The following is a 23,731-nucleotide window of genomic DNA, read 5'->3' as shown; positions in this document are numbered from 1 at the left end:
TCTTGTTCAATTTAGGCATCTTTGGGGTTTTTCCCCTCTACAAGGCCCCTCCTCGCTTCCTCTTAGGAGCCGCTCCCAATGTATGCTCTGATGGTTGGGACAGGACTTTGGGAGCAGACCCAGCATGAGTGACTGTACCACTATCAGAATTTAATGGGGAGTTGTGTGTAGATGGTATAGAATTACAAGACTCTCTAGCCAAATATGTACTCCTTATTTCCTGGAGCATTTGACTGCTATTCTGTCTCGATGTCCCAAGATCAAAATCTGTATGTATGTGCTGCTCCGGTGTGCGTGCCTTCATCAGACCCCCAATGAAGAGCGTTTAGCAAATACCGGGTCCTGTGAAAGACGGCGCTCGGTGATTGCTATCTCATGCGCCAACACTGGAGTAGCCCTTGTTATGAAATGGTCAAGTGACCGTCGGTGCTTTCTTCCCCTTCCCTTCACGTCCAGGCATGACAGACTGGATAGGACACTATAAATTGGCACAGGGTAACAACGCTTGGCGGATACGTAAAAACAAAATAGCCAACCTTTAAAGCAAGAGATGTTAGAGGGGGGTCTGGCCCGACCTCCTCCGGTCTCCAATGGGCTCAAACAGGCCTGTGCAGCAGGTGCCGTGAGAAGTTATGTAGTGGCAGCAGAAGGGGCTGATGCGCCTCAGGTGCGGAGGGTGTGGGGCGCCTGGGGCCTGGAGTCCGTACTCGAGTCAGCAACAACAAACAGGCAAGTCTCCCACGCTGCAGCTGGTGCCGCGAGGAGGTATTATGGATTCTTGTTTTTTTTTAAACAATCTTATTGATTGTTTATTTTTTTGCCCGCTGTTATGTGATGAGTACAATTGAAATCACTGTTTCTAGTGAAATTCAATATATTCAGAGAACAGAAAAAAAGGCAAAGACAATAGTATGTAAAATGTTAAAATGATGCTGTGCTGTTAAAAATATATTATTCTATGTTATAACAATTTTTCTTTTTTTTCACAGATCCTAATTCTAAAATAAGCAATTTACCACAATTTAGATTATTAAAAACAACTGAATAAAATGTGTACTGTTTTTTAGGTGTATTACTGTTGAGGCAAGTTTAAGTAAGTCTTAAACTGCTCAATGGCGGGTGTTTTCACACAGTTATAAAAAGGGAAGATGGATGGAGTAGATTTGTGCTAGAGAATTCCATTGCAAACAGGTATCAAATAGGACACAGCTTCACAGCGCCTGTCTGCAACACACATGGTATGGTATGCAATTGATAGATATGGTGGTCTAGTAGGGCCCATTGTATTTCAGAATTAAAAGAGACCAAGGGCCATATGTAGGTAGACTACATTTACCGATTCTATATTTTAGAATCGGTAAATGCTATGTAGGTAACAATTCGGTAAATATTACCTGGAGCCTGGAGGCCCATAGGAATGAATGGGAATTACCGAATCAGTAAATACCGATTCAGTAAAAGGGGAACACATTCAAGGGTGGCAGGGTGTCACTTTGACACCCTGTTGCACCCCTGAATAGTGCATGGGTGCACATGTGGCACACATACATGCCCTAAGGGCATGTATGTTTGCCACATGGCACTGTTATAAATTGCAAAAAATTGCTTCTTTAAGGGTTTTCGATATTTACCACCAACTTGTAGTTGGTGGTAAATAACGAATCCTGAAATGGGAAAAGCACTCATTTGAGTGCTCCCTACATTAAGGATTTAGTAATTTACCGAATCGGTATTTTAAGAATTCAGTAATTTACAGATTCCTTAAATTACCAATTCAGTAAATTACCGATTTGGTAAATTACTGAATCCGTAAATTGGCCACCTACATCTCAAAAGCCTAATACCGGTCGCAAACGGCTGAAATCCGGTAATTTCGGCCCTTACCGACCGGTATTAGGCTACCTACATTGGCCCAAAACTCCTTAACTTAAAACACATCACTGAGTGTCTTTGCAAATGTCACATTAGGTCCCATCCCTTCCCTTCAGTAATCTATAAACATGTCCTATAAGTTTGCCAAAACGTAAGTACTTATAAATTTATCTTATTCTCTATTTGCAGCACTGACATTTTTCTACTTATTACTCATATAATAAGAATTGGCCTAGCCATTAACTCTCTTTCATATTTACAAGGAGAAGAAAAGGCACTCTGTATACCTTTTCATCTCCATGTAAATGCAACCTCATCATACACACCACTTTGCATTGAAAAGGTTTTCTATAGGTGTTGCTGTAAGTGTTTGCACAGAACTGCCATAGAACAAGACACATCACCAGATTTATCAGAAATGATAAATCTGGACATGTTTCTGAGTGCTGCACCATCCTCCAATTGGTGTAGCACGGCACAACAAGGAGAACTATTTTAATTTCTCTTCATTTTTTTCTTTGAATGTATGCTAAAGTGTACAGTATACATTGAAGGAGAAAAATGCCTTCACAAATAGTTTTTGTGCAGAAAGGTGTGTCTTTTTGCAAAAAAACAAACTCCATACGACACAGATATCCTTGCACCATGGTGGAAGGGTGCCTTTGTCACCACATGGCTGCAGTTTAAGCAGCAGTACAGAGGGAGGCACAGACTTGCAATATATTTATGTACATATGTTACATCCCTGTGCTTCGGAAGTACCACAGCACGCTGTAGCTAATTTACAGTGTCATGCTGCCGCACTTCCTTATCGTTCTGCACTTATACGTTCACCATACACCACAAATGCATTCTTTCCGTCAATTATCCACTACATATATATTCATGTAAACTTTCACACACTAGCATACAAAATTAGCTCTTTTTTTAACCAGAGTAGTTATGAAATGGTCAATTGAACTTTTTTTTCTTTTTGTAGTTTTATATTTTTTTGGGTTTTTTGGGTTGTTTTAATAGGGAGAAAAAGTCAACAACAAAAACAAAACCAAAAACTTTGAGGAGGAAAAAAAAAAGAAACTAGCATTGATGGTTATCGATGGCACGACAAACAAGGTGCACTGACTGCTCCCCGTAACATATTAACCGATTGCATTGCACACAATTCATTTTCACTTTCCCAAATTGGGGACATATATCTGGTGGTGAAGTAGATGTTGATGCCCCAGAGGTGCTAGGTACAGCTGGAGGTGCAGGAGCATTTGCACGCAGTCTTCTCAATTCCTCACGTGAAAAGTTTACTGGATGCAGTGACTGCAGGTGTTTTCTCATGTTAGCAGTCCCACATGAGTACTTCTTATTTGGGCCTCCTCTGGAGAGCACCGCCTTGCCGATCTTACATGTAACCTTCGTGGCATTTACTTTTTTTTGCCCCGCCAGGAAGGTAAAAAAAATTCAAATAATGGAGGTATATTTTTCTGGAGGGGGAGGTTCTGCAAGAAATTCTTCTTCACCAGAATGTTCAGAGTCTGATGATTCTATTACAGGTGTAGCCATTTTTTTGTCCAAAAACAATTTGAAATCTCCAAAGCAAACAAATCTAATGTTCTTCTGAAGACAGGTTTTCTCTCAAGGAAGGTCTAAGAAGAATGATTGAAATGGGTGTGGTTCTTCAATAGTTGCAATAGGAAGTGTTATGGACCAATGAATTCTCTTTTTTTCTGGTGACATGGGATCCGCGTAGGATGCGCGCACGCAGCACGCACCCAGCTCGCATCCAGCGCGACTTCGCGAAATTCCATTTAAAAGTAATGTAACTTTATTAAAAGTAAAATAATATTATTTTTCTGATTAGCTCAGATAATGTCTTGCCTATTATATATATTAAATATATATATATATGTTTTTAGACATTAAAATATTTCGTGGGAGTCGCACACACACCCCGTCCAATACGCATATGACGTCACGCACAACCACGCGACCGGCACGTACCGTAATTCATACATGTCGTGTATGTGCCACAAGACTCGTACCAGTTGCATAGCGTTCACGTAGGAAAAGTCATGCCCATCTCACACCCTGTGTGGATCCTACACAACAATCCTAAAATGGCAGATAGGTTCCGTGCAGTGATCAAGAAGGGTGTGTTTTGGGTGTGCGACTCCAAAAAAGACAAAATAAAAAATAATATAAATATATTTAAAAGAATATAAGATAATAAAAAAATATATATATTTTTATTTTTTAAATATATTTTTTAAAAATATGTGTAATGTAATTTAAAAAATAAGATACCTAAAAACAAATAGATTGAAAAAATGTAGTAAAAGGATATAAAAAAAATAGAACAATAAATATATTTAAAAATTATCATTGAAAAAAACCTTTGAAATTCACTGAAAAAACCACAGGTTTGAGACCTGTTATAGTTAGGTTTATCATTTTTTAAAAATTTGAAATTCACTGAAAAAACCATAGGTTTCAGACATGTTATAGTTAGGGATTAGCATTTAAAAAAAACCTTGGAAATTCACTGAAAAACCATAGGTTTTAGGGGTGTTATAGTTACAAAACCATTGAAATTCCTTTGTTATAGTTAGTTGTACTAATCATAACTTGGTCGCCCGCAATCCACTGCTGAGGATGTCACATATTACATCATTCATGACTTGGTCTGTGACATCACTGATGACATCACTGATGACATCTCAAATGACATCACTGATGACATCACGGATGACATCATCTACGTGACAATGATATACACCTCATCATACACTAGTATAACCTTTCATCACTCACAATAAAATATATTCTACCATTTTTGAAACCACTCACACACAACACAATTTTCTAAAAACCCACTCACTAATTTGTACATCTACACAAACACTTACCTATACATTCACTCATATATGCTGACAAAGATCAATAAAACAAAATTAAATATACTTGTACACCTATATAAACATTACACAACAGGATATATCCTACTCACTTATGCAGTCATGCTACTCACTTATGCAAACAATTGATCATACATACATTTACTCAGCTATTCACTTAAATAGTTTTCCATACAATTATGCAGATAACCACTGATTCTTATATAAACTTTTTTTATATACACCAACTATCACATACAGTGCCTTTTATATTTGAACATTTTTGGAAGTGTATCATTCAGAAATATATTTACTCTTCACCACACCTACAAAGAGATTCACTCACCCAAACAACTGTTTCCACATGCAGTCTTAACATAATATATACCTACTAAAACAACTATTTACACATCTTTGGACAGTTACACATATTCCACCCAACCATACACACATTCACTCTCTCATACAAATACTCACTTAACTAATAAACAACTAAGATAGAGTTTCACATAGGTAGTAACCAACGTATGCAGTAGTTTACAGAACAAGAGAGAAAGTGATACATATATTCAAACAGTTTAATCACTATCCACTATATTTTGTGAGACACTTTAAATTAGTCACTTAGACGGTCAATCACAGTGCTACTAAATCCTCCATCCAGACACTTACACATCCACCCAGTCTTCAATGCAGATTCCTATATATATAATACTTATTTAAATATGGAAGCAAACCACATGAATGATGTGTTATGGGACATCATCCACAGTGGATTGCGGGTGTGCAAGTTATAGTTACTACAACTAACTATAGCGGAGGAATTTCAATGGTTTTGTACAAGTGAAATGTCCAGCTAACTATTGCACACCTAAAACCTATGGTTTTTTCAGTGAATTTTTAAGGTTTTTTAAATGCTAATCCCTAACTATAACATGTCTGAAACCTATGGTTTTTTCAGTGAATATATATATATACATATATATATATATATTTATATTCCCGAAGAAGGTCATAGGTTTGACCGAAATGCATCGGGAATTTTAATGCCAGCTGTAAAAGAAAATAAATGTTTTAAATCACCGGAATGAGTGCTGCTCAATTTCGTCTCTGGGTGAGAAGAACTGGTTTATATTTGGAGGCTTGGTCCTGCCTCGAGCTGCACCGCCTGTGCCGAGCGCCGAATTTTTGCCCGAACCTGGACCCAATCTGGATGCCTGCGTGAGCAACTACAGGGCAAAAGGCTGCCGCCAAAGACCGAACTTTGGAAGGTCCCCCAGCTGTCTCAAAGTGGCAAGCAAGTAGGATTATGGCGTATTTATTATGCAGCACCAACATCCAGCATCCCCTGTCGAGTGCAATAATATCCGAGGCACACACAGCACTACGTTTACCTACATGCATCAGGAGCAGCTACCAACCCTTTTGAGGTGACCACTAGAGGGCAGCGAGCTTCTAAGAACATAAAATGGCGAGTGCTCGGGGAAACTGAGTGGATGCTGTGGCTCTACTCCCCCGAAGAAGGTCATATGTTTGACCGAAATGCATCGGGAATTTTAATGCCAGCTGTAACAGAAAATAAATGTTTTAAATCACCGGAATGAGTGCTGCTAAATTTCGTCTCTGGGTGAGAAGAACTGGTTTATATTTGGAGGCTTGGTCCTGCCTCGAGCTGCACCGCCTGTGCCGAGCGCCGAATTTTTGCCCGAACCTGGACCCCATCTGGATGCCTGCGTGAGCAACTACAGGGCAAAAGGCTGCCTCCAAAGACCGAACTTTGGAAGGTCCCCCAGCTGTCTCAAAGTGGCAAGCAAGTGGGATTCCGGCGTATTTATTTGCAGCACCACACTTCCAGCATCCCCAGTCGAGTGCAATAATATCCGAGGCACACACAGCACTACGTTTACCTACATGCATCAGGAGCAGCTACCAACCCTTTTGAGGTGACCACTAGAGGGCAGCGAGCTTCTAAGAACATGAAATGGTGAGTGCTCGGGGAAACTGACTGGATGCTGTGGCTCTACTCCCCCGAAAAAGGTCATAGGTTTGACCGAAATGCATCGGGAATTTTAATGCCAGCCGTAACAGAAAATAAATGTTTTAAATCACCGGAATGAGTGCTGCTCAATTTCGTCTCTGGGTGAGAAGAACTGGTTTATATATATATATATATACATATATATATATATGCCCAAAGTTTGCCCAAAGCAATGAGACGCACGCCATCATTGACACAAAGCAAGGCTTTTATTCGGTATGGACAGCTTGTCGTTTGTGGATCCCTGTTAACAGCTGTTCCGTCGAGTCTTGGCCTAATGCGTTTCAAAGTAATTAACATCTTCCTCAGAGGCTCACCGATGGACAGATTCAGTGTTGTTTCCGGTTCAGTTCCCAATTAATAATGCCTAATTTCCACGCTTCTTGATGGGCTGTGCAATTGCAAACTGCGGGGCATTTTGGGAACAGAATTCCTGAAATATTCATTACACCAATTAACTGCCGGTAATTGTTTTAAGCCCTGTATGGGCCTCCATGGGCGAGTGCTGTCTCAAATCCTGCCAGTGCTTCCAATGAATGGGCTCCGTAAGTATCAGAACCCTTTATATAATTTGTGTGGGGCCTACAAATCACGTCGGGAAAATAACAGACTGTGTTGGGGATCTTCTATTTATTAAGCCGGTGGGTGGCGTACTTCACAGGAGCAGTATTTACTTATAATGTGGTGTTTTCTTTTTCTGACGGGGAGTGCTACATCTTTGGAGCAAATATTATAATATGGAGGAGGGGGTTGGAAAAAGAAAGCGTGCTATTACGGTCTTCATTTAAATAAGGTTCTGAGTAGGCTACTTCACAGGAGCAGTATTTACTTATAATGTGGTGTTTTCTTTTTCTGACGGGGAGTGCTACATCTTTGGAGCAAATATTATAATATGGAGGAGGGGGTTGGAAAAAGAAAGCGTGCTATTACGGTCTTCATTTAAATAAGGTTCTGAGTAGGCTACTTCACAGGAGCAGTATTTACTTATAATGTGGTGTTTTCTTTTTCTGACGGGGAGTGCTACATCTTTGGAGCAAATATTATAATATGGAGGAGGGGGTTGGAAAAAGAAAGCGTGCTGTTGCGGTCTTCATTTAAATGAGGTTCTGAGTAGGCGACTTCTCTGGATCAATGTTTACTTATAATGTATAGTTATAGTGCGGTGCTTACTTCTGTCGCAGGTAGTGCTACTTCCTTGCAGCAAAATAGTAGGTGTGGTTGCGCTGCAAAAATGTAAGTGTAGGTTTGAAACTGTTTTTATTAAGCAATCACAAATATACTTTCTTAGGAAAGTGTAGCTGTATATATCAGAGGGGTGACAAATAAAAAGGCAAAATATAAAATATCCCTTAAGTGTGGCCTTAAGAGGGCATCAGTTATGTTTAGATCAAGTAGAAAAGAAGTGCTACAAGAAATACTCCAGCACTACTTCATCTCAGGTCACAACAACAATAACAAGTAAAAAATAGTTCAACACAAATTACATCATTTTACCTAGAAATATACGCTTCATCAAAACATTAAATGAAGCACTATGTATACAATTTTTTTTAGGGATTACTATTTTATAAAATATTAGCAGTGTTACAAACTGTGAAGTATTAAGGAAATAACTGTAGTAAATTTTGTTAATGTCTCGCACAGATAGATCTCCAACCCCTTTGAAGTACTATAAATTAATAATATTAAAATGTACAGGGTGAGTTTATAGTATTCCACAGGAGAAGAACAATAAGGAGCACAACAAACAACTAAATGTTCCAATTTCTATTCTGTAGAAGTCAGGAAAGTTTGGTCATAGTTCTTAGAGGTCACTCACTGCTCTGCTAACAGATCACATACTCTTTTAAGAACATATAGGAAAGTAGTAATATATACACTGCTATTCCTAAATATTCTATAGGGAGAACAAGAATAGGAACCACAACAGAGAAAAAGAGAAATATCAGTTAAGAAATGTAGGGTTTATCAAAGGCATTCAGTAAAAAAGTATCTGTGCAAAAAATATTTTTTTCAACTGCAATTTCAAAAAGTATTCACACTGTAAAAATATCTGATCAAGTGAGTTATAAAGGTCAGTAAGCTGTATTTCAGATGGTTTACTCCTGGTGGCGACAAATCTCCAATTCCTCTTGTTTGAAAATATGACACTCTACTACAATATAGAGAGTGTCACTGATGTCACACAAAAAAGGAAAAGGAGAATAAAGTCATAAACACAAAACATGATCAATTTCAAAATATTTTCCAGCGGTGAAAATGTTCAAAGCTTTTTTCTCCGGAACTTCGAAATCTTTCGTCTTCAAACCGACGGCTCATAAACTCCTCTGACATCACCATGACTGTGAATATTATAATATACATATTCACACTGGTGAACACCCTAAATATCGATTAAAAAATATCGTCTGCCCAGAATATGGAATGAAAAATATAGAATGGACAGAATATCTAATGACCAAAATATAGTTGGTTAGAATATCGAAATTAAGGTAAGAAATATTGATTTCCATAATATCACATTTAAATTATTATTTTACATAATATCAAACTTTTTTTGTGTTATGTATGCTAGTATATGTGTTAAAAATATATATTATATTGGAATGTATGTTTAATTTTTTTTTAAATAATGAATGTTTTGTTATTTAATTTTTGCGTAATTTAATTCAGTAGCAGGTTGTGGGTTTATAGGGGAATAGGGTGGGAAGTAATTTAATTATGATGAATTGAACATTAGTTTTTATGAATTAATAATTATTTTTAATTTAATTTTGTGTTTTAGTTCTGTAGCGGGTGGTGGGTTTATAGAGGAATAGGGTGGGAAGTAATTTAATTGTAATTATGTAAATATGTATTTTTGTTTGTATGTATTGATAATTAATTATTTGTTTATTAATTGGTAATTATTTTTTATTAATTGGTATTTAAGTTTTAATTAATTGATTAATTTAGTAAATATGTTAATTGTTTTAACTTATTATTTGGGTTGGGATGTGAGTTATAGGGGAATAGGGTGGGAAGTAATTTAATTGTAATTAAGTAAATATGTATTCATATTTATATATATTGATAATTAATTAAACGTTAATTAATGATTAATTGGTAATTAATTGTTATTAGGTGTTTTTTTATCTTATTAAATTTTTGGTATTGAAAAGTAATTAGTTGTTAATGAATTATTAATAGGTGATTCATTTTTAATAAATAACATTTATTGGTATTTATAACTAATTCATTATTAAATATTTTGTAATTGGTAATTAATTTTAATTAATTTCAAATTGGTATTGATAATTAATTTATTATTATTTAAATATGAAATCATTACTTTCCTTACTGTTGCACTCTCTGGAGTGGGAATATTCATTTTTACCCTCCCGCTATCCAACGCTTTCCCTACTGTTGCACTCTCTGGAGTGGGGATAGTAATTTTTACCCCTACGCTATCCAACGCTTTCCCTACTGTTGCACTCTCTGTAGTGGGAATGGTAATTTTTACCCTCCCGCTATCCAACGCTATCCCTACTGTTGCACTCTCTGGAGTGGGAATAATAATTTTTACTCTCCCGCTATCCAACGCTTTCCCTACTGTTGCACTCTCTGGAGTGGGAATAGTTATTTTTACCCTCCTGCTATGCAATGCTTTCCTTACTGTTGCACTCTTTGGAGTGGGAATAGTAATTATTACCCCTACGCTATCCAGCGCTTTCCCTACTGTTGCACTCTCTGGAGTGGGAATAGTAATTCTTACCCCTACGCTATTCAAAGCTTTCTCTACTGTTGCACTCACTGGAGTGGGAATAGAAATGTTTACCCCTACGCTATCCAATGCTTTCACTACTGTTGCACTCTCTGGAGTGGGAATAGTAATTTTTACCACTACGCTATCCAATGCTTTCATTACTGTTGCACTCAATATTATTTAACATAAAAATTATTACTTGAATTTTTTAAATTACTGTTTATTATGTATTTTTATATTTAAATAATAGGTTTATTTATATATATATATATATATATGTAAATATATTTTTTATTATTGTTCTAAATATTTTGTAATCAAGATTCATAATTATTTTATATTAAGTATATAAAAAAATTATTTCATTCATTATTTTTACATTTTAAGCTTTCTTACATTATTTTAACTATGTTTTAATTATTTGTGTTTATTATTTAATTACTTTTATAGTGTTTTTAATACATTTAAAAAATTCAATATTTTAGTTAACTATATTTTATTTTTCTATATTTTGGAATCGATATTTTAGTACTTAACCGTTTGTAGATAGGCATTCTATATTCTGTCCCTCGATATTTTGACGTTGATATTTTGGTAAGTCGATATTCGGTCCCTCGATATTTAGATACTGATCCATTCACACTAGGTGATCAAAGGGGGGAAACAGATTAAGAAGCATACGCTGGTGAGGTTACATATAAATCTTTAGTCTTCGCACCGACGGGTCACCAACACCTGTGAAGTCTAGTATAGTGTCAATATTATAAAATACAAACTCACACAAAAGGGTCGATTACGATGGCGGACAGAAGGACGACTGCCGGCCTGGAGTAGGCGGAAAATGCCTTTTTACATTCCGCCAGCTGCGGTCAGTCCGTCCGCCATATCAGGATGTGAAACACTGTCAAATGTCTGTATGCCGCGGAAGAGCACGCACCGCCGCGGAACTACACCTGACCCCGTGGCGGACGTAACCAATCCAGAGACACCGCCGTACGGAATGACGTCTCCGACCGTCCGCTAAATCACGATGGCGGAAAACACACATCAAATCGCTGCGGAAAAACAACCTGCCTGAACACGGCGGATTCACCACAGCGGAGACACAACACATTGCAGAGATACCCTCCACAAGCAGATCGCCGTCATGGACCCAGCGCCACACGCATTTCCGACACTCTTCGTGCTCCACCACCAGCAAGTCATGGACCGTCGCCGACGATGACGCAGGGACGCAAACACACCAATTGCTGTCGGAAGGGGAGTACCTTCCGGGCCCGTGACGTTGGGAGGGGGAGGGTCATGTTGGGGAAACAGCATTTACGATAGCACCAATATATCAACAATGCAAGGAGACAACCAGGAATGACAACGACAAACCACTACACATGATTGACTTGCTTTATTAAACATAATAGGGGTAAAATCCTAGAGTAGCCAAGAGCATGGGCACTGGGTAGAACAGAGCAGGTACATCTGAAGCAGCACATGAGAGGGCACAATGCAGTATCAGAACAGCAACAGGGCAGTGTCCATAACAGAGCAGGTACATCAGAGGCAGCACATAAGAGGGCACAATGCAGTATCAGAACAGCAACAGGGCAGTGTCCGTAACAGAGCAGGTACATCTGAGACAGCACATGAGAGGGGCTAAGTGCATCAACAGTCCATGGCACAGAGCAAGTACATCTGAGGCAGCACATGAGAGGGGCTAAGTGCATCAACAGTCCATGGCACAGAGCAGGTACATCTGAGGCAGCACATGAGAGGGGCTAAGTGCATCAACAGTCCATAGCAAGGCACAGGTACATCAGAGGCAGCACTTGAGAGGGCACAATGCAGTATCAGAACAGCAACAGGGCAGTGTCCATAACAGAGCAGGTGCATCTGAGGCAGCACATGAGAGGGGCTAAGTGCATCAACAGTCCATGGCACAGAGCAGGTACATCTGAGGCAGCACATGAGAGGGGCTAAGTGCATCAACAGTCCATAGCAAGGCACAGGTACATCAGAGGCAGCACATGAGAGGGCACAATGCAGTATCAGAACAGCAACAGGGCAGTGTCCATAACAGAGCAGGTACATCAGAGGCAGCACATAAGAGGGCACAATGCAGTATCAGAACAGCAACAGGGCAGTGTCCGTAACAGAGCAGGTATATCTGAGACAGCACATGAGAGGGGCTAAGTGCATCAACAGTCCATGGCACAGAGCAAGTACATCTGAGGCAGCACATGAGAGGGGCTAAGTGCATCAACAGTCCATGGCACAGAGCAGGTACATCTGAGGCAGCACATGAGAGGGGCTAAGTGCATCAACAGTCCATAGCAAGGCACAGGTACATCAGAGGCAGCACTTGAGAGGGCACAATGCAGTATCAGAACAGCAACAGGGCAGTGTCCATAACAGAGCAGGTGCATCTGAGGCAGCACATGAGAGGGGCTAAGTGCATCAACAGTCCATGGCACAGAGCAAGTACATCTGAGGCAGCACGTGAGAGGGGCTAAGTGCATCAACAGTCCATGGCACAGAGCAGGTACATCTGAGGCAGCACATGAGAGGGGCTAAGTGCATCAACAATCCATGGCACAGAGCAAGTACATCTGAGGCAGCACATGAGAGGGGCTAAGTGCATCAACAGTCCATAGCAAGGCGCAGGTACATCTGAGGCAGCACATGAGAGGGGCTAAGTGCATCAACAGTCCACAGCAAGGCACAGGTACATCAGAGGCAGCACATGAGAGGGCACAATGCAGTATCAGAACAGCAACAGGGCAGTGTCCATAACAGAGCAGGTACATCTGAGGCAGCACATGAGCGGGGCCAAGTGCATCAACAGTCCATGGCACAGAGCAAGTACATCTGAGGCAGCACATGAGAGGGGCTAAGTGCATCAACAGTCCATGGCACAGAGCAGGTACATCTGAGGCAGCACATGAGAGGGGCTAAGTGCATCAACAGTCCATGGCACAGAGCAGGTACATCTGAGGCAGCACATGAGAGGGGCTAAGTGCATCAACAGTCCATAGCAATGCACAGGTACATCGGAGGCAACATATGAGAGGGCACAATGCAGTATCATAACAACACGAGGGCAGTGTCCATAACAGAGCAGGTACATCTGAGGCAGCACATGAGAGGGGCTAAGTGCATCAACAGTCCATGGCACAGAGCAAGTACGTCTGAGGCAGCACATGAGAGGGGCTAAGTGCATCAACAGTCCATAGCAAGGCACAGGTACATCTGAGGCAGCACATGAGAGGGGCTAAGTGCATCAACAGTCCATAGCAAGGCACAGGTACATCAGGGGCAGCACATGAGAGGGCACAATGCAGTATAAGAACAGCAACAGGGCAATGTCCATAACAGAGCAGGTACATCTGAGGCAGCACATGAGAGGGGCTAAGTGCATCAACAGTCCATGGCACAGAGCAGGTACATCTGAGGCAGCACATGAGAGGGGCTAAGTGCATCAACAGTCCATGGCACAGAGCATGTACATCTGAGGCAGCAAATGAGAGGGGCTAAGTGCATCAACAGTCCATAGCAAGGCACAGGTACATCAGAGGCAACATATGAGAGGGCACAATGCAGTATCAGAACAGCAATAGGGCAGTGTCCATAACAGAGCAGGTACATCTGAGGCAGCACATGAGAGGGGCTAGGTGCATCAACAGTCCATGGCACAGAGCAAGTACATCCGAGGCAGCACATGAGAGGGGCTAAGTGCATCAACAGTCCATAGCAAGGCACAGGTACATCTGAGGCAGCACATGAGAGGGGCTAAGTGCATCAACAGTCCATAGCAAGGCACAGGTACATCAAAGGCAGCACATGAGAGGGCACAATGCAGTATCAGAACAACAACAGGGCAGTGTCCATAACAGAGCAGGTATATCTGAGGCAGCAAATGAGAGGGGCCAAGTGCATCAACAGTCCATGGCATAGAGCAAGTACATCTGACGCAGCACATGAGAGGGGCTAAGTGCATCAATAGTCCATGGCACAGAGCAGGTACATCTGAGGCAGCACATGAGAGGGGCTAAGTGCATCAACAGTCCATGGCACAGAGCAGGTACATCTGAGGCAGCACATGAGAGGGGCTAAGTGCATCAACAGTCCATATCAAGGCACAGGTACATCAGAGGCAACACATGAGAGGGCACAATGCAGTATCAGAACAGCAACAGGCTAGTGTCCATAACAGAGCAGGTACATCTGAGGCAGCACATGAGAGGGGCTAAGTGCATCAACAGTCCATGGCACAGAGCAAGTACATCGGAAGCAGCACATGAGAAGGGCTAAGTGCATCAACAGTCCATAGCAAGGCACAGGTACATCTGAGGCAGCACATGAGAGGGGCTAAGGGCATCAACAGTCCATAGCAAGGCACAGGTACATCAGAGGCAGCACATGAGAGGGCACAATGCAGTATCAGAACAGCAACAGGGCAGTGTCCATAACAGAGCAGGTACATCAGAGGCAGCACATGAGAGGGCACAATGCAGTATCAGAACAGCAACAGGGCAGTGTCCATTACAGAGCAGGTACATCAGAGGCAGCACATGAGAGGGCACAATGCAGTATCAGAACAGCAACAGGGCAGTGTCCATAACAGAGCAGGTACATCAGAGGCAACACAAGTACGTGGGTCAAGCGCCCCGTCCCAAGGACATTAATAATGCAAGGGTGGTTACAATGGACACTCTAGACACCAAGTCAAATGACATGTGAGTGATGGGAGCTACACCTCACAGCACAGAATCTGGTGGACTGCTTGACCTAGTCGCCTCGGACACACTGCCAGCACCAGAAACAGGAGTTGAGACACAGCCACAGCTCTAGTGGCTGACACATGAGCCATAGACCCAGACACACTTCCAGCACCAGAATCAGGAGTGTGAGACACAGCCACAGCCCTAGTGACAGACACATGAGCCATAGACCCAGACACACTGCCAGCACCAGAAACAGGAGTGTGAGACACAGCCACAGCTCTAGTGACAGACACATGAGCCATAGACCCAGACACACTGCCAGCACTAGAAACAGGAGTGTGAGACACAGCCACAGATGTAGTGACTGACACATGAGCCATTGACCCAGACACACTGCCAGCACCAGAAACAGGAGTGTGAGACACAGCCACAGCTCTAGTGACTGACACATGAGCCATAGGCCCAGACCCACTGCCAGCACCAGAAACAGGAGTGTGAGACACAGCCACAGCTCTAGTGACTGACACATGAGCCATAGACCCAGATACAGGAGTGTGAGACATAGCCACAGCTCTAGTGACTGACACATGAGCCCTAGACCCAGACACACTGCCAGGACATGTCCTTGTACAGTGACCAACAAATACCATGCCAGCATCTGAGACATGAGAGTGGCGGACACACACAGTGCCAGTACCTGAAATGGGAGAGGGCACAACTGACACAGTGCTACTACATGAGGCATGACAGCGAACAACAGACACAGTGCCAATATCTGACACATGAGAGTGAACTGCAGCTGACCCACTAGGACCACTGAAATGATGAGCCACAGGGCTGTATGGGCCAGGAGGCAGGGTGGCTCTGGGAGCTGGGGACAGCTGTACTGGAGCAACATTGGGGTGGGCACATGTCACTGGTGAGTGTCTCCGTTTCTTTGGGATATGTAGGGGCACCCCGGACATGACTGGAGTGGTAAGTGGTGTGGCCATGGGAGAACCCTTGGCCCTGGGAGGTGCTTTGGCCGTAGGAGGTGTCCTGTCTCTGGAATGTGCCTGATCCGTGGGCGGTGCCCTGTCCGTGGGAGTCGGCTTGTCCTATGTAGTGTCCCTGTCCATTGTAGTGTAGCTGTCCTTTGTAGTGTCCTTGTCCTTGGGAGTGTACCTGGCCTTGGGAGGTGCCCTTTCCTTTGTAGTGTCCTTGTCCTTGGGAGTGTCCCTGGCCTTGGGAGGTGCCCTTTCCTTTGTAGTGTCCTTGTCCTTGGTAGTGTCCCCGGCCTTGTGAGTACCTTTTGAGGGGGATGCCTGTGTTTCATGTGAATTCCTGTCCCCCAACACACCTTGAGGATCCTGTGTGTCAACTCCAGGGTAGCTGATGTCGTGTTCGGTGAAAGATTTCCTTGTCCTAGGGGATGGTGTCTGTGCCCTCCGTGCCCTGCCTTGCTGCCTGTGGCTGCTTCTAGTGCAATACCCAGAAAATGAGGCCTGGTCTGAAATGTCACTCTCCCCTGAGACGTCAAGTGGTGTGGATGGGGGAACTGAAGAAGAACCTTGTCCATGCGACTGTAGAATGGTTGCAGACACAGTGTTTGCTAATGACTGAACTGTTCTGTGGAGACCAGCAACATCGCCATGCATCCCCTCCATGAATGCTACCACCTGCCCCAACTTCCTATTGTGGTCTTGGAATGCTTTGATCATGTTGGTCTGCCCTACACACTGCTGTCGCAGCAGATCAACAGCCTCAGCACAAAGTGCACTTTGTGTCTTAGGGGCAGGGGCAGCGGTGCCTGCACCGAAGGCAACTCTGCTCCCCCTACTCTGGCGACCACGTGCAGTACTTGTTGCAGTTGGTGGCAGTGTGGGCCCTGTATGCTGTGTACCGACTGAAGGTGTTGATTGCCCACTCCCTGTGTCTGCCAACAGTGCTGACTCACCAACACTGTCTGAAGATGAGGACGATGGTGTCTCCACATGTGAATCCTCCGGGACGGTTCTGTCCCCCTCTCCGGGGCTGCTCTCTTCAGTCTCAGTCTGCATGTGTGTGATCTCGAATCCGGAGGCATTGCCACCACTCCTCTCAGTCGTTTGTGGGTCAGTGCCCTCGGCTAAATCTGAAACGGAGAGAAAAGATGTTTACCTAAGTGCCACACTCACGTACTGAAGGTTACAGAATCACAACTTTCCTTACAGTCGACTAACATGTAGCACCCATCCTGCACACGAACCACCCCTACCAGACATCCTCATGTCAAAGAACCGGGGATGCCTGTGAAACATGTACATCAAACAAACAGGGCAAGTGCAGGCAGACCACCACACATGTCATGCCATGGGACCACAGACCTCAACGGCATGTCCTGGGACCCTCCACTACAAAGCAACAGGTATGTCCACCTGGCGGACATGGATGCTAACGCTCACTCCGCTAATGGCACCAACATGCAATTGCAGCAAAACATACGCACCACGGATGTCACTACTGTGTCTGAGCACCAATACATGCATGCACTCACAAGTCACAGACACATACAGTCTGCTTACCGCTAGTTTGCTGTTGATCCCCTCTCAGCCGGGCGGACAGGTCAGGATGCTTCACAGCTATGATACGGTGCATTAGAGGGGTCATGGTGCGTCGTGCAAGCCGGGTTGATCTGGGAATCAGCCCCAGTGTCATCTCCACCACATTCTTGCTGAGCCTGGATATGTCGTCCCAGCGCTTGTGACAGTGTGTGTGTCGTCTATTGCACACCCCCACTGCCCGTACATCACGTGCCATGGTCCTCCACACGGCCTTGCGAAGGTGCAGCTTGACCTACCATGATGGGAGACAAGAGGGGAACGTCAGTGGACAGTTGGACATTCACAAACATAGTAGCAACACGTATCTTTCTGCAGCCATGCTCAGTACAACACATGTGAAGGTCCCACAGCACACCAACATGCTTGCAGAAGTCAGGAGTCAGTGACCACCTCATGCACACCAACATGTCCCCCACTGCACTTACCACCTGCCCGGGGGCACCGTAGAGCCCTTCATAGTGGCGGAGCACACCGTCCACAAGGACATCCAGCTCCGCTGCGGTGAAGGGAAGAGACCGGATCTCTCGCACTCTCTGCATGGCAAGGTCCAGGACTGTGGCACTACAGCAGCAGTTGTTGGATAGCTCAGCATCAGCAGGTCGAGGTGATGGGTGCAGGCAGCAGTTGTTGGATAGCTCAGCAGCAGTAGGTCGAGGTGATAGGTGCAGGCAGCAGTTGTTGGATAGCTCAGCAGCAGCAGGTCGAGGTGATGGGTGCAGGCAGCAGTTGTTGGATAGCTCAGCAGCAGCAGGTCGAGGTGATGGTCGCAGGCAGCAGTGGCTGGAAGCAGTGAATGTGTGCTGCTGAGCTTCACACATTTATAGGGCCCTGAGCTCACATCAGTGGCACACGTCTGCAGTAATTGGTTTTCCCGGGATGCCTCATTCAAAATGAACCAATGACTGGCCCTGGTGTGGCGCTGCACGGCTTCCGCTATTTTTGAATGCGCTTACGCGGCCCGCGTTACCTGTTTCCATTGGCTACATGTGCACGGACCATCACTGTCACACACCGGCAACCGACGACGGTGGGTGACTGGCCAGGCCCGGCGGTGGGTGACCGGCCAGGGCCAACCATGCCAGGGTGACCTCAATGCCCAGGGCGCTCATCCACCGCCAACACCCGGCGGTGGGTGACCGCCCAGCACCCGGCGGTGGGTGACCAGCCAGGGACGGCGGTGGGTGACCGGCCAGGCCCGGCGGTGGGTGACCGGCCAGGGCCAACCATGCCAGGGTGACCTCAATTCACAGGGTGCTCACCCGTCGCCAACACCCAGCGGTGGGTGACCGGCCAGGGACGGCGGTGGGTGACCGGCCAGGCCCGGCGGTGGGTGACCGGCCAGCACCCGGCGATGGGTGACCGGCCAGGGACGGCGGTGGGTGACCGGCCAGGCCCGGCGGTCTGCGGTGGGTGCTGCAATGTGACTGTAAGGGGAGGTACCAACTGCCATTTACACTTTCATATTCAAATGTATGTGTTAGCCTGCCCCGCCATGCCAGTGAGTGATGATTTTCAAAAGATGCACCGTTGCGGTAGTGCGCACATGCGTTTGGCGGGGTGTGACTGTGATAGTCCTTGACCATGCAGCATATGTTATGCACAATTGCAGTATCAAGGATCATCTTCTGTGTTGGGGGAAGGCGTACCCGGATGGCATGTGTATACACACTGCATGTCTCCACACACATGCAATGTTCATAGTTGTACATGTGTGTCAGGACATGTCCGGGATGCATCAAGAATCATAATGTCAAGTTAATGGCCCGTGTCCACGTGTGTCATTCGTGTCCATTTGTTGCATGTGTGGTCATACTATTGACCTTGCCAATGGCTAACAAAGGCCAGTAATGTGCACCCAAGTTGCGTCAGATTTGCCTGGCGATGTGTTGCGTCTTGGTTTTGCGGACACACGTTTCTATTTGTTCACATTTACACAGTACATCAAGGCTGTGTACCCACATTCGAAGCTGTTGTGAGTGTGTTGTTTGTGTGTGTAAGTAGTAATGAAGGGGGTATACATGCATTCTGTGTATGCGTATGTGTGTCGCCTGTTGTGTGCCCATGCATGTCCTGTGAGGATGCCCAGCATTGTAGGTGGGGTCATGGGTGCATGAAGACAAGGAGGGTGTGTTCCATGTTCGTTTTGTGTGTGCACGTCCATGTGTGTCTGTGGGAACGCTTGTCCACACTTGTGCCCTCAGTCATGTGATGTTGGCTGTTCTCTCAACATGTGTGCACGTTACATTGAACATGTTTGCACACAGGATGTTGTTTGTGGGTGAACATTGTGTGTGTAGTTAGCTGTAGTGGCTTATATTTCGGTCATGTCACACATACAATCAGTGTCTGCAACATGTATTATTTGTATTGTGTTGGTCAAGATGTGATAGTGTGGCACAGCTATGCGGTGTTGGTCAATTGACATCTGCTCCCATCTACTCCCACCCAGGAGGGCTCCAAATGTGCCTCGACCCTACACTGTGCTGGAGGACATGGTTAACGAGGAGGTGATCCGCAAATACCGGCTTGACCGACGTAGATTGCAGGAGCTTGTAGCCCAATTGGCACCTCATCTGCAGCCATGCAGGACATATCCAGGAGCTATTACACCCACAGCAAAGGTGATGGCGACACTTCACTTCTTCGCAACAGGCACTTTCCAGTACACAGTTGGTCATGCCGGGGGGATGTCACAATCCATGTTCAGCATGGTACTGCGGGATGTGCTGGATGCCATGATGCATTACAAGTATGATTACATCCATTTCCCACGTGCGGCAGAGTTAGCAGCAGTCAAAGGGGACTTCTATGCCCTGGGCCAGATTCCACACGTAGTGGGTGCCATTGATGGCACACATATTGGTCTCATTCCACCCCAGGCACATGAACCCGTCTATCACAATCGGAAGCACTACCATTCGATCAACGTGCAAGTGGTGTGCCTGGCTGACAACATCATCTCCCATGTGTGTGCCAGAATTCCCGGCTCCGCACATGACTCCCACATCCTGCGGAGCAGCATTTTCCCCCAACTGATGACCAATCTGCGTCAAGAACGTGCGTGGCTTGTAGGTGAGTGTGCTGTGATGACTATTGTGTTGTATGTGTGCCAAGCTCTTCCCAACAATCCTGGTAATGATGTATGTGTCAGTCATCCCCCCACCTAGGCGACTCTGCGTACCCAAACCGGCCATGGCTGCTAAGCTCCCTACGGAATCCTACTACCCCAGGTGACATGTGCTATAATGATGCCCATGGGAAGACACGTCGGGTGGTGGAACGTACATTTGGACTGCTGAAGACTAGATTTCGCTGCCTGGATAAAACCAGAGAGGCCCTGCCATACTCACCCGGCAAAGTATGCAGAATAGTGATTGCCTGCTGCATGCTCCACAACCTGGCCTTACGCAACAATATTGAACTGATCATGGACCCTGCAGACCAACAGGTTGCTCCGCCTCCCATCGCACCCATGTCCAGTGATGAGGATAGTGGGGAGGAAGAAGGCGTGGACCAGAGGCGTCAGCTCATTGATCGCTACTTTCCTTGAATGTGAGTAACTACCTCTTGTGCTGCAGTTCAATGCGTGACGTATGTCTGCTGTAGATGGTTGGATGTGGTGTGTTAATGCTGCCTGTAATGTTATGTTTGCACATGGGCGTGTGTCATGGTGTACGACCAATGCTCCCTGATGTGTGTCTCCTGGGAAGGTGGGGGTGGGTGGCCCCTATATGAGGTAAAAGGAGCCAGAAAAGGAACAGTGTTTCCTCTATTGTGTCTGTTTCTCAATACAAGCTGTTGACATATAAATCGCAAAAACAACCAATAACACTTTTTTCTTAATACAAATCTTTAAATATTAACAAATAGCTACGTATTATAAATATCTACTATGCCATAATCAAACAACTTACAACTCCATAATATGGTTTCTTGTCACAAAAGAGGAATCCAATGCTAGAAAAGGGAACCTGTATCACAGAATGGGCACGCGTAAATAACTCGCAAAAGCGAAACTAATTGAACAACCGGTGTAGTTTATATACTTTTTGGTTATTGAGTCATCTATGGAAGGAAGATGCAGCTCTGCCCATTTAGATGTAATTTATTACAGTTGAAACGTGCTCCTGTTTTCACTATTTCACTTGTGCACATGTTGGGAAAAGTTACAAAATGTAAAGCGGTAAAGGTTTCGATTTCGATCCTCACAAGTATAAGGTCCTTAATATGTGCATACATTGGAGAGCTTAAAAACTGTTACCCGGCAAACCGTGTCATTTTCTTTCTCATGACTAAAAACATCTATTAATTGCTGAAATTCTAAATAGAAGATACAAAAAAATATTGTTCAGAATAGAAGAAAAAAAAAGGTTCTAATATTTCTCATCACTATGGTTTTGAATTAAAAAAAAGGCAGCATTTGTAAAGCGTACAGCTTCCTCTGGAGAGGTGTCCTGGAGCTAGGGGCGTCGGAAAGATTAAGTAAGGTGTTGCCCACAGTGACATAGTGGTGGGCTAAGGTGTCGCTGGAGCTGAGAATCGAACTGTGAACGCTGTTGTTCGAAGTCAGGTATCATAGCTGCTGCGTCACACTTTTTCCACACTTATATGTTAATGTTTTAAACATTGCTAAATTATAATTTATAACAGACTACTGTTACAGTTAGTTCTTTACTACAAAAAGTATGCACGTCTATTTAAAATGTACTTAAAAAAAATAAAGGTTTCAGGGACATTGTAGTTAGAAATTAACATTTAAAAAACCTTTGAAATTCACTGAAAAAAACATGGGACATATTATCAAGGACCGGTGTTAGAATTATCACCGTTGTTTCCTGCCGATAAAATGGCGATAATGGGCTTGATAATACGCCCTTGTTAATTCCCATAGAAGCCCATGTTAACACAAGAACATGGCTTCTATGGGAATTAACAAGGGTGTATTATCAAGCCCATTATCGCCATTTTATCGGCAGTTTCCTGCCGAAAAAACTGCGATAATTTTAACACCGGTCCTTGATAATATGCCCCCATAGGTTTTACAGACATTGTAGTTAGCATTAGCATTTAGCATTTAAAAAACCATAGAAATTCACTGAAAAAACCATAGGTTTCAGGAACATTATAGTTAGTTGGACATTTCACTCGTACAAAACCATAGAAATTCCACTGTTATAGTTAGTTCAGCTAACTATAACTTGCGCCCCCGCAATGCACTGCTGATGACGTCACATATTACACCATTCATGACATGGTCAGTGACATCACTGATGACATCTCAAATGACATCACTGATGACATCACTGACAACATCATCCACGTGAAAATCTGGCGCACCTCCTCACACTCTAATATAACCTTTAATACACCCACTGTAAAATACGGACTAACATTATCTAAATCATTGACACACCAATACCAGTTACTAGACACTCACTCACTGATTGCTAGGACTACACACACATCCACTCATTCAGCTATACAATCACTCATACATGCAGTCACTCATCAAGACAACACTATCATATGCACTCATACACCTATACAGACAATCACACACCACCACTCGTCCATGCAGTTACTCACACACCTAGTCAGTCATGCTAAGAATCAATCACACTCCCATTTACTCACCTATACAATTATACACACACCACCTTACTTATTCATAAGGATACTAATGCATACTTACTCTCTTATATAATCAGTGATACACGTACACACTCATCCACACAGCCAGTCTCACAATCACTGACAATCATGTAGAGTCATTTATATACTTCAACTCTTACATACACTGCCTTTTACATATGTAGTTACTTGGACATGTACCACTGAAACATCCATTCACTCACCAACACACACTCACGCACTCATACAGCTGTTTCCAC

This window comes from Lissotriton helveticus, chromosome 4_1 (genome assembly GCF_964261635.1).
Source record: "Lissotriton helveticus chromosome 4_1, aLisHel1.1, whole genome shotgun sequence".
Lineage (NCBI taxonomy): Eukaryota > Metazoa > Chordata > Amphibia > Caudata > Salamandridae > Lissotriton > Lissotriton helveticus.
The sequence above is the reverse complement of the archived record's forward strand: the minus strand, read 5'-3'. Positions refer to the sequence as shown.